The following is a 15,208-nucleotide window of genomic DNA, read 5'->3' as shown; positions in this document are numbered from 1 at the left end:
GTACTCCACACACAGATAGCATCAGGACAAATGGTATTTCATATATGATACAACAATTTGTTTAATTGATCCATTGAAAAACAACCAAATCTCCTTTCGTCATATCTTGCTTTTTGATACCTTTTTTCCCATTAAGACTGACAGTTTGAAATCCTGGCTGCTACACTAATGTGCTTCCATGGCTATACGCATGCTTATCCAGGTGATTAGCACGGATACCATGAATCATATGAAGGGCTTGACTGACAGGCTCATTGTGTTTTTGCTATCAGATATGAGAGGAAATCTCTTCAAATTATGAACAATGACCCTGTCTTCAAAGACTGACATTTAAATCCAGGCAATTTTATCATCAGCAATGGTGGATTGATAGCATGAAGGATTTCAGCCATTTTATCGGATGAGCTCACAGTCAATATTTTAACTCTTCCTCCCTTTGCTTTGTGACGTTGGTATGGGCAGCATTCAGTCATTCAGGTCAGACAGACTTACAAATGTGCTTTTCCCCCAATGCAACAGCTTGCCATACACAATCCTGCCAACATCCCACTTTTTCAAAGATAGCGCTGTGGGTGGGCTGGTATGGAATGCTTTCTTTTTTCCCCAATCATTTTGACAGCTCAAGTTATTCATATTGAACGCTCACAAAAATAATATAAACAGTGCAACACTGGGCATTTGCATGGAACTGTTGTGGAAATGTGTTTAGCCTCGCCATGAAAGATAGAACCCTGACACTGCTCAAAAGGAAGGAGCACAGAGGATAATACGATTCTCTGAGCTGTTCATGCCTGTGAAAGTGCCGTCTTGCACGGTGTGAAGGAGTCAACAGACTTTGGAACACAGAGCACGTTGCACACAATATCTCCTCTACCTTTGAATGTGCATAGCTGTGTGTGTGTGTGTGTGTGTGTGTGTGTGTGTGTGTGTGTGTGTGTGTGTGTGTGTGTGAATGTGTGTCTTCTGCTCAAAGCAAAGCGCATGAATGGTACTGGGAAGGCATTGGGTGTGCAAAAGCTCCACCAGTAAGAGAAGAATTGGTGCCATTATGTGTGACACACACACTGGTAAGCTGAGGGTAGTTCTCTGTACATGTTAAGTGGTGACCCTGTGCCACTTAACAGCAGTGAATAGCTTGGGTATGTATGAGTGTGAGTGTTTTGTGTCGATAACTGTGTGTATCAACATTTTAATACAATGCAGAACAACTACTGGATAATGTGACTGAGTTTGTATGAGGCAATTAGCATAATGTTTGACAGCATAATTTGCCTGTGACTTTCCTTTTTGGCCTTCCAATAGGGCTCTTTTAAAAATCCTCCACAGACCTTAAAACTAACTCTGTGATCAGTGCAGCCCACATGGAAGCAAGGAACCATTAGCATCTCTGCCCAAACAGCATTTCCCTTCCAAATTAAGTCACCAAATACTCGCAATCAGGTTCATTTCCTGATGTTGTCATTACTGTCCATGAAATCAAAACCTGCATGGTGCTGGAACGTCAACATCATTTTCAAGGATGCATTCGTTTTTTTTTGTAACAGCTTTTTTTTTTCCACAGGGGAACATGGCCCCAGGTTCCATTTTCACCCTTTCCCGCGAAGGCATTCCAAACATTTGCAATCTGACTCCCAAAGGCCTGGAACCAAGGGGAGAAAGAAAACAAACAACGTTTTAAATTCTATACGTCACATATTGGCAGGTTTACAAGCTGTAGGTGGTCTCAAGGACTGAAGGGAACTTGACCCGCAAAGAGCCCTGGATGAACACAGACAAAATACGAGTTTATTTAAGTCCTGCTCTTTTTTGTGCGGGGCTGCAAACACATCATCAAATGGCTTTTAAATTAAACAATGCCTGGAGTAAATTTGAACATCTGGTGTACAATTGACATTTAACTAAAATGAATGACCGTGATGCTAACATTCTCCCTTTTGTTTATTAAAAGCACAGGTTGCAATAACTAAAAGACACACATTTTTAGCAGAAGAGAGAAGATGCCCACAGGCTGAGGAGTCAGTGAGATAAAAAATAAACATCGGTGCTCTTTCCTTTTTGAAGATAATTTGATCTGGAACTGGGCTGAGAGCAGGGGACCTCCCTACACCCCAGAACATGTCCACCGCTGACCCCCAAAACAAAGGCAGCTCTGTTGGCGGCCACCCTAATTAAGCAACACATTCTGTTCTCAGGCTTTTACTGTCTCAGTTTAAAAAAATAAATAAAAAAAAACAGTCAGCTTGAGCCACTCCTTCACAGTTACAACTGTGTGGTGTGGTGGTGGTTGTGTCAGGATGGGGGGGGGTTAGGGTGTGATTAGATCAGAGTGACTATAACTTTGTACTTTGTATTTGTCTATGTGTGTGTATGTGTCAACGCCTGAACCATGGCTTTGTTTTCCGTTTTGCACTCTGTGCAGTTGGTTAGACTGGATGTTAAAGGTATGTGCCATTACACTGGATATGGGTGATATGGGTGATGCCTGACATCACAACAGTTGCCTTAAACAATCCATGAATTGTTACTTCTGAATGTGATTTATGAATAGGATGACAGCAGACAGCAACGATTACAGATTAAAACCACCAGTCATGTACCAAGACAAAATATATACATATACATATATAAACATACGTGTGTGTGTGTGTGTGTGTGTGTGTGTGTGTGTGTGTGTGTTGCCTCCCCTGTTTTCCTCAGCACAGACCTTTTTTATCCCAGCTGTTGAAGTGGGCAGCCTTGGGCTAGCTGTCTCCTCTGTCCTGTTTTCTCAGCTGCCTCCCTAACAACCCCACCCACACCGCCCTCCCTCCAACAGATGAAGAGCCACAGGACACTCCGTCTGGCCCAGTAAGCCTCCTCCATCCACACACACGCACACACTGACCATGTATTTAAAGAGACCTTGTGACACCGAAGATGATGAAATATTTTCTTCCCATGAGAAACAAGTACCAGGCAAAAAGCATTATTTGAGACGTGAGAAGTGAAGGCATCATACCACAGTCTCAGTGTCAATACAATGCTACACTAGGCTTCACAATGCTTCAGGGCTCTTTTAGTTTTTTACTGGTTGTCATTGAGGCCCATCCCTGGTTGTCCTCGTGACCGAGGTGATGTGGGACTGCCGAGGGTGGCGAGACGTCTGCTCACGCCAGCGGGCTGTTTGACCTCTGACCCTGCGCAGCTCCACTGTCCTTTCTACAGTTCCTTCTGTTTCCCCTCCCCCTCTCTTTGTCTGTCTGTCCGTCTGCTCTCTCTCTCTCGCTCTCAGCATCTGCTCTTGGTCTTTTTCTCTCCTTTTCCTCTGTTTTCCTCCTTTTCACCTTACTGTAGCTCTCTCCACCCTCTCTCTCCCTCTCTGCCCTGTTACTTGTGCACCACTGAGCTCTGCTATTTGTTTTTCTGTTGCTTTTTTTTTTGCATGCGTGTGCTAGTGACTTCTCTCTCCGCTGTGCGCTGAATTAATCACGATAACCACTCTCAGCTTGGCACAGCAGGGCTACGGTCCTCGCTGGCACAGATACCCAACTCTCTTCTCATCCTTCTCGACCCTCACACCCCGTTATAGTTTGTTAGTCACGCCGCTGGATAAATAAACCACCAGCTAGCCGTATGGAGGTGGTCATCAGTTTTAGGTCAGTGTAATGGTACAAAGATGTGTCAGCAGATGTGTAATTTATGGTGTATACAATATTAAGTCTTGTCACTGTATCTGTAACTACATGGGATAAACTGAGTTCCTACATATTTGATGTACAGCATTAATCCCAACCCTTTCTTTATCTGTTACAGTCTGTGTTTGGCAAAAGCAGTGCATGCATGTATACAGTATGTGACCCAGGAAGAATATCTTTCACCATAGAAAATATTGAAATAATTGTGACAAGCTAAGTGTCAAATAAAGACCATGATGAGTTTTATTTTTTGTATTTGTACTCCTTACTATACACATGAATGGCATTTAAGCCAAAACAACTGATCATGTTTTATATTATCCTTAAATATGCTAAGATACTACTGGTCCTCTGAAAGTCAACAACCTTCTGAATGTCAGCGCAATACAATGAGTAAGTATGTTTTTCCTCATGCCCCCCCCCCCCCAACCCTAGATTTCAAAGGAAGATTTCCTCATCATGCCCAGTGTGCAGCGATAGTTACTATCATCAGTAACCACATGTCCCTTTTGCCATGCACTCGACTGCATTTCAAGCAGCTGGTTTGTTCATTATGACAGATGCGCAGTTGTAGCCAGAGGGCACCTTGAATTGTACCCAGCGGCCCCCTTTCACACCGAAGAGTTAGTCAGTTCCACTGTTCCAGTGAATGAATGGACTATGGCAAAGCAGAGAGATAAAAACATCGCTTCGAGCGTGGTGACTGTGCAGTGCAGGGATACTGTCTGACTCTTGGAGGACTCCTGGACTCGGAGAGAGAAAGAGAGAGAGATAGAGAGAGAAAGAGAGAGAGATAGAGAGAGAAAGAGAGAGAAGGAGAAAAAGAGAAAGTAGAAGAGTCCTCTGAGCTTCTGGATTAGCAACAGGAGATAATTCCCACTGTGCAGTGTTTAGCATTGGGAGCATGCTGCCTGCATTCACGGTTCACTGGTTCACAGCTACAGCAGGCTCCTTGCGATACAGTACATTACTGACCTCTCTGCAGGGGGTGGAGAGGTATCTGCATTTATATGAAGGAAGCCCGAATTAACCACAAGGCGCTAAAAGCGCACTGACATATATTCTGCCGTGAGAGCACTACAAGGGCAGCGGGGGAAGGCATGGATTTCAGCGGTGTGTTTAGGCTCCGGTCTGACAGCATGCAAACAGCAGAAATGTGATTCTTCCTGGCGTTCACATTATTACAGTAAGGACCACATCAAGGCTCTGGTGTTTTAATGAGCGAATAATTTAACGTGTTGACAGCAGGTGCTACGCACACCTCTCCTTCCTGTCTTATCAGCACACTGGATCCTTGGAATTTCAAATCGACTTTCACACACAACACCTGAGGAACACTCACAGTAATAAGGCCCGGGTTGATGGTGGTGATGCTTCATGTATTGGTGTGTTAAACCAGACTAACTAGATTATGTTACGTTATGTTATGTTACGTTATGTTATGTTATGTTACGATCTTGCAGGTATGGGTTATTTGGTACAAGTCATCTGAAATGCATACAGAACAAATCGAACAAAGAGAAGACAGAACACAGCAAAAGGCACAAAAGAGAGAGCGAGTGCAATGGTTATTGACAGATTGCAGTTCTCTTTGTGGTGTGCAAATATCATTTGAATGCGTGGTGCACTCTATTAACATCCAAAAAAGAAAATGTTTGGATGTTATTATTTTATACCACTCACTGTAATTTTGTCAGGGCTGTTGAATTATAATGGCAACTTCTCCACCAGTTGTTTAATCCCTACCATAACAAACTCAATATGTGAGGCCTTTGTATACGTACAAGGAAGAAATCACAGTCATTCAGCATTAAAAGAAAGGTTTTATATGCAATACAATATTTAACCACTATAACAGCCCAATACAGTGCACAGTATTGGGCTGTTACAGTGGTTAAATCTTATATGTCATTGTATGTCCTGTGTTCAATGTCCTGTGCACAGTCTTTTTCACAGAAGTTTTTCGATTCAGCTATACAGCCAGACTATATGGTTTCTTAAATAAGAAACCCACAAAAATCGAAGTGATAAATTCCTCTCCGAGCATACAGTATATGCCTGTCAAACCATGAAGACAGTGAAGCAGTCTTACAGCAGCAGCTTTAACAGAATCAGATGACCATCTGCATCATGGAAATGTTCAGATGTGTAACTTTAAATCAATTCTTTATTGTTACTGTGAGTGTGATGATTAAACAAAGGGGGTCGATGAAAGCTGTGCTGATTTTCTGTACCAAAGTTGTGGCTGCTTGCGTTGTTTCATAACCACACACTCATAGATGCTGTGGTGATTAAGCTAGTCTGGGCTTAAATAAGCCCCAATTAACAAAGATACAGTAGGTTATGCAGTGGGCATTAACTCCGAGGTTATTTCTGTCACCCACCACCACAGGATCATGCACCGTTATATAAAATGGGGCCCATGTAAGTGACAGTAATTGGCCAGGCTCTTAGCCATATAGCAACGTGGCAATGAGATCACACTGTCTTCTCTGATTCATTAGCTTCATATAGCTGTATTCACTTTGAAAATGTGGCAATACTCAAAAATTTTTGAGTCTGTGGCCGTTAACTTGAAATGTCTACATTTTCCTTCATTGCACTTCTGAGGTGCCATTGCATGATTTGCAGGACTGCCAACCCAGATGTTGTGCTGTAGGTGTGTTTCATAATTTATTTTGCGATAATTTATTTTATTTTGCCTCTTCTCTCTCTGGATACAACAGACATAACATTAATATTGAAACATATTTTAGATCTGTATATTTAAAGTAGACAAAAGTCTGTGTATTTCGCTGCCATTGTAAATCTGAAAACTGTCCATCTCTGCAACACAGCAGTGCAGGGCTTGCTTCTTTTTCATGGTATTGACTATTGAAGGTAAAACAGGAAATAGTGGTTAGCATTAAATATTTGTCCATCTCCCTCTCCGCACATACAGAAAAACAGAGGCAAAGTCTTGCAAAAACACCCTCATAATCCTCGTTAACCCAGTCAAAATCCATCCCCACTCACATACACAAAACCTCTCCTTATATGCCACACACACGCATACAAATACACACACATTCTCTCTTACACACACATACACACACACACACACACACACATAATCTCACAATCTTTTCTCTCTTTAGCCTGCACAAAAGGCTGCAGGGGAGCCTCAATGAATCTTTGATTATGTCAGCCCAGTAACACCTTGAGATTTGCTGCAGATGTCAGTTTCTCGATGTTTACTAGATGGAGGATTTTCTGATCTGTCATGCGATAGCTGCTGCCCAAGATGGAGGGCTCGGGGTGGCATTGCATCTCAGCCATCACTCACTGCTCGCTTCACCCAGAAAGAGCCACACAGAGGTCTTCCTTCACACTCTAGGAAGAAGAAGAAAAGAAATCACTGACACAGCCCCATTTTATTGCATACAGTGGCAACTGCAGTGCACACATGAGGTCCAGTCCTGATTATGCCAAGGGGTGGGTTTCCCAGATTACAGCCGCATCTGGCACGGATCTGGCACGGATCTGGCACGGACCTGGCCCTGGTCTGGCAGGTCAGGGTTGAATCAGTTCCCCAGTCAATGGCTGGCCTGGCTAGGTTAGCGCTTCCTTTTACACTTCCTTCTGCTTTTACATTTACTCTCACTTCAGCACTTTGTCTGTGCATTGGAACATTGTAGTTTGTTTGTTGTTGTTGCCTTTGTGTTTATGTAGGTAAACAACCCCTCCTGAGGAATTGATTTGAGCTTCAAAAATCCTGTCCTTGGCATGCCAATACCTGATGGCTGTGATTGCAAAATCAATGAATGTTTCATTGGCTGACGGTGGGCGCATATCAACAGCAGGAGAAATTGTGCATCGGTACTTCCTCATTCTTAATGATTCACATAAAACTGACAATAACATCAAAAGAAAGCTCACAAAGGATGCATTAAACCACAATGCAGTATTTTGCCTTTGGTTGATGGTTTCATGAAACTTTAGGACACATTCACAAACCTTTGAGTATGTGTGATTGTGTGTGTTGTGTTGTGTGTGTGTGTGTGACATGTTTACTAAATAGAGTGAGGATAAAGCGTGTTTCAGACAGAGGAAAGGAAGGTTTGTGTGTGTGTGTGTGTGTGTGTGTGTGTGTGTGTGTGTGTGTGTGTGTGTGTGTGTATGTGCACGTGCTCCACTGTCATGCTGTGGTAGCTCTCTGTCCTTATCTCTCAGCTTGCATGAGGGGACATGCTGAGAGGTAGAGAGGGTGTCTCATTTGACCCATGCTCTCACCACATAGTCAAGCAGCATTGAGCTGTTACGCTGTATGCAACTGAAACAAACTGCCAGAAGATCTTAGATGTGCCCCGAATGTAGCAATTTTTAAATCCATGTTTAAAACACTTCTCTTTTCATGTGCCAATGATTAAGCTCTAAAATGTGCCCTCTATTCTTACTGCACTTTAATTCTGGAAGTAGACCCCTCATCAATCCCTATGGGGAAGTGACTTCTTCGTGCTTAGCTCTTTCAGGAACACCAAATAATACTTCCACTATTTTTTTTTATTCCACTTTATGTACTTTGTACTTACTTTTAATTATAGTATCTATCTTTTAATTATACCACTGTCTTTTGACCACATGTTTATATTCTGTTTTATGTACTTATTATGTACATATTAAAGTGTTTTCCTTTCATTCTATATTTCTCTATGTAAAGCACATTGAATTGCCTGTGTTTGAAATGGATAAACTTGCCTTGCCACCCTCACTCCCTCTTCCGGTCTCTCCCTCCCTCCCTCCTTCTCCATTGCACTCTCACTCTTCCACATGCTCTGTAACTTTCTCAAGGGAGGAACTTCCCTTATCAGTGACCTTTCTGAGCAGGACCCTTTTTATCCTTCCTTCCTTCCCTTCCCTTCCTTTCTCTCTTCTTGCTCTCAGTCTTTGTCCTGTTTAACAGATGCCTCTGACTTCCATCATCCATCCTTTCTGGCCTCCCCCCCCGCCCCCCCCTTACTCTCCTTTTTTGTGGTGCAGTGTTCGGCACCATGCCTCTAAGCCCAGGTAGGGAGGCACAGGGTGGGAGCAGAGAAGACTGCTTCACACCGACTGAGACCCAGTGTGCTGTTAAAGACTCACTTGTAAATCTTTCCCTCTCCCTTTCACTCCCTATCTCAGTCTCCCTTCCACTCTCTCCATTTTCCCTCTCCATTCTCTCCATTAATTCGCAACGTTACATTCCTTGCATCTTTACTGCTTTAAGCGAATGATCAAAGCACAGGGAAATGGTCTCAGAGGGACAGGAGAGACAAAAACACACTGATGATAATAAGGAGGACATGTTATACATTGAATATTACACATATTATATTATATTGTATAAACAAATGTTTACTCCAACAAGATGTTATGACTTATTTACTTCAACATGTATCCTTGCTTGAGGACAAAAACGTTACACCATAAAGAAAGGCAGCTCTTGGTCCACTTGTAGATTATACTGATATGAAATAGCTTTGCGATTTGTTGCCACATTGATATACTCTGTTCTCATTACTGTAAAGAAATTGAGTGTATGTTTTGTACATAACGACGAGAGGACTTCACAATACATGTTTAGCTGCCTTGAGAGAATTGTTTACTTAACTCTTTCCGTGGCTTAACTGTTTCCATGACAGGTTTTATGGACAACATGTAGATTGCATTTGAATAGCAACAATATTAGTTCTTAGTGGTGTGGGCACTAGAAGGACACAGTTACAGTGACGCATATGACCTGTCACCACACATGCCTTCTAACTGTTGGATGCAAATTAGCCGTCTGTCTTAATTTAAATGCTCATGACATCCACAAGCAAATAATTATAAGGAAAGCATTGCAACAGGTATTCGATTTAGCCCAAGCTTATTTGTAGGCAATAAATTACACACTGGGTGTGTATATACACACATACATTTATATATTAAATATATTATTCATGTATATGTATATATATGTATACATATATTATACATAACCCAGAGTATGCCCACGGTTTTAGTCCATCATGTGGATCTAGGTGATTTGTGCTTGATTGAAACTGTCTTTGCTGCTTGCTTTTTAATTCCCTGATCACTGAACAGGTGGATTTGACACAAATTTCAATTAAACAAAATAAACTTGGACCAGAGGAGACACAAAAGCCATCTTAGTCAGACTACCTTCGCCCCACCAGTTACAGATGGGAGAGCCATATGCTCAGATAAACATAAAAGAAATTATGATAATGAAAGTGACACTCAACCTGAATGGCAATTCTGTTCTGCCTGTCTGTTATTCTTCCATTGAACTTCCCTTCAGAAATAAGACAGGCCCACTTTGCATCTCCCTCCCAACACCTGCCGAATCCCCGCCGACTGGCCACATCTCCGTGGACCTTGTGTGATCCACGCTCACATCAGCGCACTTGGCCTTGCCCCCTAGCCCTGGGGCTCCCCTGCACCAACCATCACCAATTTTACCCTGCGGAGTAAAAGGGACGTTGTCTTCCTTCCCGAATGAGCTCGATACTCTCATTAACTGTGAGGAGAGTGAGCTGGGAGCCGGCGAGCCCCCGTAATAACGAAGGAAAAGAGCATCGTTAAGCAATCACCCTGGAGAGGGGCCGCGAGGCCGCGGCGTGACATGAGCAGGGTTCTGTCGTGATCATAGGCAGCTAAACTACAACAGAAGTGACAGTACGAGAGCTGGCGAATGCCGGAAGCCCGGAGCACACACACACACACGTGCTTTCACTTTGTCTCTCTCTAGCTCACGCTCTCTCTAACAAACACACTCAGTCGCACAGATTCTCTGTCTTTCAGCAGAGTAAATGTTTATTCTGTGTCTGTCATTCATGAACACACACACAGGCCTCCAAACACACACATACACAGACGCTGCTGAGCGCCTGTATCTTACACAGCATATGGCCCCTGTCTGGAACTTTGCAAGTAAACATGCGGTTGGCCTCAGTGTGATGTTGCTTTTTGAAGGCAGACAAATAAAAATAGAATGTTTCTTTCTAAACCGTTGTTGCTGCCCATTGCAGTCAGTGTTGTTGTTTGTTCTCTCCCCTCTCTCCTTTCTCAATCTATTTTCTCTGCATATTTAGAGACGCTTCCCCAGGGATGAGTTTCGTTTTTCAAGGATGAAAAGTCCCATAGATTTCTCTCTCGGTCGCTAACCAAAACAGATCCAGCGATGCCAGTGCACGTTTACTCATGAGGATTTTCGCATGCATGTATTTGTGTATTGTGTGGGTGTATATGTGTTTTTGACTAAGCACATATGTGGTGTGTGTATCTGCATGTGTGGATGTGTGTGTATGGGTGTCACTCTTTACAGCCGCTCTATCAACATCTAAGGCTGTGGGGATATTACTCTTTCCAGGGCAGAGGACAGGAATTACTTGATGTGATTGCCCATTGACATTTCCATCACTGCTCTCTTACCATGTAAATCCACTCTTCCAGAGAGTGGGGAAAAGGGCAGGATTATCAAAGTCCTCACACCCCGGATCTCACCTCCACAGAGGGGGCCTGGATGGGAGAGAGAGGTCCTCCCCAGAACAGAGCCGAGCTCAGAGAAGAAGGGTGACATTTTAGCTTGGACGCCCCACGCATATGAGTATGGGTGAGTGCCATGCAATGTGTGGGTCACTAGTTCCCCGCTTCTCCATATGGTGCTGCAGGGCCTCTTTCCTTTTCATTATCTCTATCGCTCTCCTTTTCTCTCTTGCTCTCTCTCTCTCTCTCTCTCTCTCTCTCACACACACACACACACACACTCAGACACACGTTCACAAACATAAAAATACTCTACCATAACATAGAGAAACATATACAAACATGTGCGCACACATGTACTCTTTCACTCTCTGTAAGTCACAAAGATCTCTTGTTCTCTCAATCTGTCTCACACACCCACACACACACACTCCCTATTTCTCTCTCTCGCACACCCACACACACACTCCCTATTTCTCTCTCTCTCGCACACACACCCACACACACTCCCTATTTCTCTCTCTCTCTCGCACACCCACACACACACACTCCCTATTTCTCTCTCTCTCGCACACACACACACACAAACTCCCTATTTCTCTCTCTCTCGCACACACACACACACACTCTCCCTATTTCTCTCTCTCTCGCACACACACACACACACTCTCCCACAGACTCAGACGCCCCTATGCCTCCAAGAACACTGTCGCCCCGACCGCCCAGGAAGCTTAATTAATTGGCTGAGGAGCAGCGAAAGCCCAGCAAGCTTGTAACAGCTGAGGGGCTCAGCAAGGCCATTACTGCCTGGCCCCAGACATCCATAAATGCAGCTGTTTACTGTTACAATTAACACCTGCTCCTGTAATCAGGCCTAATGAGGCCCGGGCCCAGAATTGAAGGGGAGGCCGGTGCGGAGGGAAGTTGGGAACATTGCGTCGTGGGACAATGGCCCAAAGCAAACTAGAACAGACAGCTTCTGATGCGGGTGTGTGTGTGTGTGTGTGTGGGGGGGGGGGGATGTGTAAACATGTAGTCCTCTCCTGTTCCTCCCACTGTCTGTCAGTCTCATGGTCACTGAGGGAACGCCTCCTCTGGGGTATGTCTCATCAATTTTTTCTCCAGGCACTTTTAAGCATATAAACGTAATTACGCATTTTGAAGACAATTATGTGAGCCTGCTTAGAGCCGTTTATAATTTAGTGCTGTTGCTTGTTTGTTTCTTCACGTTGTCAATAGCTATAATTACTTAGCTTTGCTAAATAGAGGGAGGATAACACAGTACTCATGAAAAATAATAAGATAGGAGAAAGCTTGAACTGTATAATTGGTGTAGAGGTTCATTCAGCTATTATTTTTGTAATTCTCAGATATATTTTTACCTTGTAATTATTATCAAATTATATTATTATTATATTATCATAAAAATGATTTAGAATAGCATAGAAGATTGTAATAAATAGGAGAAAAGGATAGAAGGCATTCTATTGATTAAACATGGAACTTCTAAAATACCAGGTTTTTAAGGAAAGAAAATATCCCCCTCTCACCCCCCACTCCAATCTGTCTCCCCCTCACGTTCTGGTACCCCTCGCCCCTTTCTCTCCATCTGTCTGTCTCTCTCTATATACCTCCCTCTCTCCTTCTCCCTTCCACTGTATGCGGAGGCCAGTAGCATGCTAACTCCAGCCAGTCTACTTTACCACTAAATGAATCCTTCTCCTCGCAGCCAGAGATTCCCCTACAGCTGCCATGACCTTTCTGGGCTGCTTGTCAATGCAGACCCATTTATCAGGCTGGCTCTCCTGCCCGCCAGAGCCCAGGTGCACCCCCCTGAGCAGGGTCACGTGGCACGCCGGAGCGCCCCAACAGGTCAGTGGCGGTGGGACAATGATGGAATTGGGGAGGCAGCGGGCCCCGACTATGCTCAGGATACGTGCGCAAGGCATCATGGTTACAAGAACAGACTTTGATCTTGCAACCCCCTCATTTGGCTGCTGCTGTATGAGTGCATGTGGTAGTGGTGGGGGTGGTGGGTGGTTGGTGGGGAGTTAAAACGGGCAGCGACAGAGAGAGAGAGAGAGAGAGAGAGAGAAAACAGAATGTCTGTGTGTACATATGTGAAGGTGATAAGAAATAAAGCAATGCAATCTTGATCACTTGACCACATTTTTGACAAATTGGCAAAGTGAAAATATGCCTATTTGTCTTGGCATGTGTGCTTCATCCATATCAAAGCACACGACATGTCATTTCCCGTCTGTGGACAGGAGCATTTGCCAGGCAGATTGCGAAGAGGCTTTAATTTGTTACTGTGTCAGTGATGTGAGAGTAAACATTAATAACCCTGTTTTTGTCACGTAACTTTGTTACTAGATAGACAAAGAGATGCTGATTTGCATGTGGGACAACACAATTTAACTCCAATCCGATGCAATCTGTCACTTTTTCACAGAAAGACCAAAAGCCGCAAGGGTATTAAAATATGCATGTGTGTGTCATCAATTACTCATTCACACTGCTGTATTCTGGTCAGAGTGAACAGAGGGTGGTGATGGCGAGCAGATAAACGAGTGAAGTGATTAATTTAAGCATATGGTTCATGTTAGAAAAAAAAGGCAGATTCATTTTATCAAGATCGTCAAGGCAGAGATTTCTATTTCTGACTGATGATGAGCAAACATATGCTAAGAAGTCAACATTCTTGAGTCAGACTCCAGTCCATTGTGAGGTATTCGTGGGATTAGCCATGTGTCTGAGCAGTGCCCTCCAGTTTAAGCAGAACTCCTGCTGCAGTAATGACAACCTGCTCAGGTTTTAATTAGTATGTAGTTCTTTTACTTTCTTTGCAGAGCCAAGCTGAGAGACTTTTTGAACTCTCTTGAGTTGCGTTGGCTGTTTACCGGTGAGAGAATGGCCAGTAAATAATACATTTTCCTCCTCATCATCTGAACACAAGCATTAACACCACTGCATGGTCTGTCTGTCTATCCAAGTCGACTGAGCAAGCCCTTCAGCCAGTCATACGTCATATTCAATAATTAGTTACCTTGGCGACTAGCTGGTCCACCAATTTATTCGGATTTATCCGTGTAGCGCATTGCTTTGATTCCCAACACATAGCTAAGCCTCCATCTTTTGAACTACTTGTTGCCCTTGTCAGATTCAGAAGTTTCCTGGCACATCAAAAGTTCCTTCCCTTGAGGAACGCAAAGCTTTGGCACACTCTCTGGAGATTCTGACAGGCTTACATGTGACGCTGGCAGGCATGAAGGAGGCTTGTTATGAGGATCATCTGAGCCTAAGCCTGGAGATGGCCTGGCTATTTTTAATCTTCACAAGGTTTCATGCATCTTCTCGTTGTTTCCCAAACCCTTTTGCCCTGGATTGGTTTTTAGTAACATCAAAAGACCGGAACAGAACAAAACAAAGGAAAGTCCATATAAAAGGGTGCATGTGTTTCAATTTGGTCTCATGAAAGCGCCAAGATGAGAAGTATTCATGCAACATGAAACCAGAGGCACTTTTCTGCAATATTTCATCAAAACATCCGTTCAAGTCTTGGCTTCATGTGGAATTTCTCAGAAATTGTACAATTCATTTGAGGAGCTAATTTAATACTATTTAAGCTCGATTTTTTGGTGGTTGTTTCATTATACCACCTACCTCATTCTAAGAGCAAATGACTCACTTTAGGTGGGTCAGAGCTGTAAACTCAAGATTGCATCTCGGCATGTGCATGTCCTGGACATTTACATTTAATCTCCATATTAAGCCCTGAAGCACAAACACTCATACAACGTTACCAAGTGCTGCACACAGAGAAGATTTCGAGTTCACCGTGATTTCTTTGAACACTGAGCAGTGTTTAACCCTGCGAGGTGGACATTTGAATTCGCCTGAATAGGAGCCAAGTGGCCACAGGCAAACGGCTGCAGCTGATGGAACAACAAGCTGCAGAAGGAATGGAGGAGGCTTAATTTAACTAAGCAGCCTTTCACAATGACTTACACTGCTGCCACTGA

Source organism: Clupea harengus, chromosome 9 (assembly GCF_900700415.2).
Source record: "Clupea harengus chromosome 9, Ch_v2.0.2, whole genome shotgun sequence".
NCBI lineage: Eukaryota > Metazoa > Chordata > Actinopteri > Clupeiformes > Clupeidae > Clupea > Clupea harengus.
The sequence above is the reverse complement of the archived record's forward strand: the minus strand, read 5'-3'. Positions refer to the sequence as shown.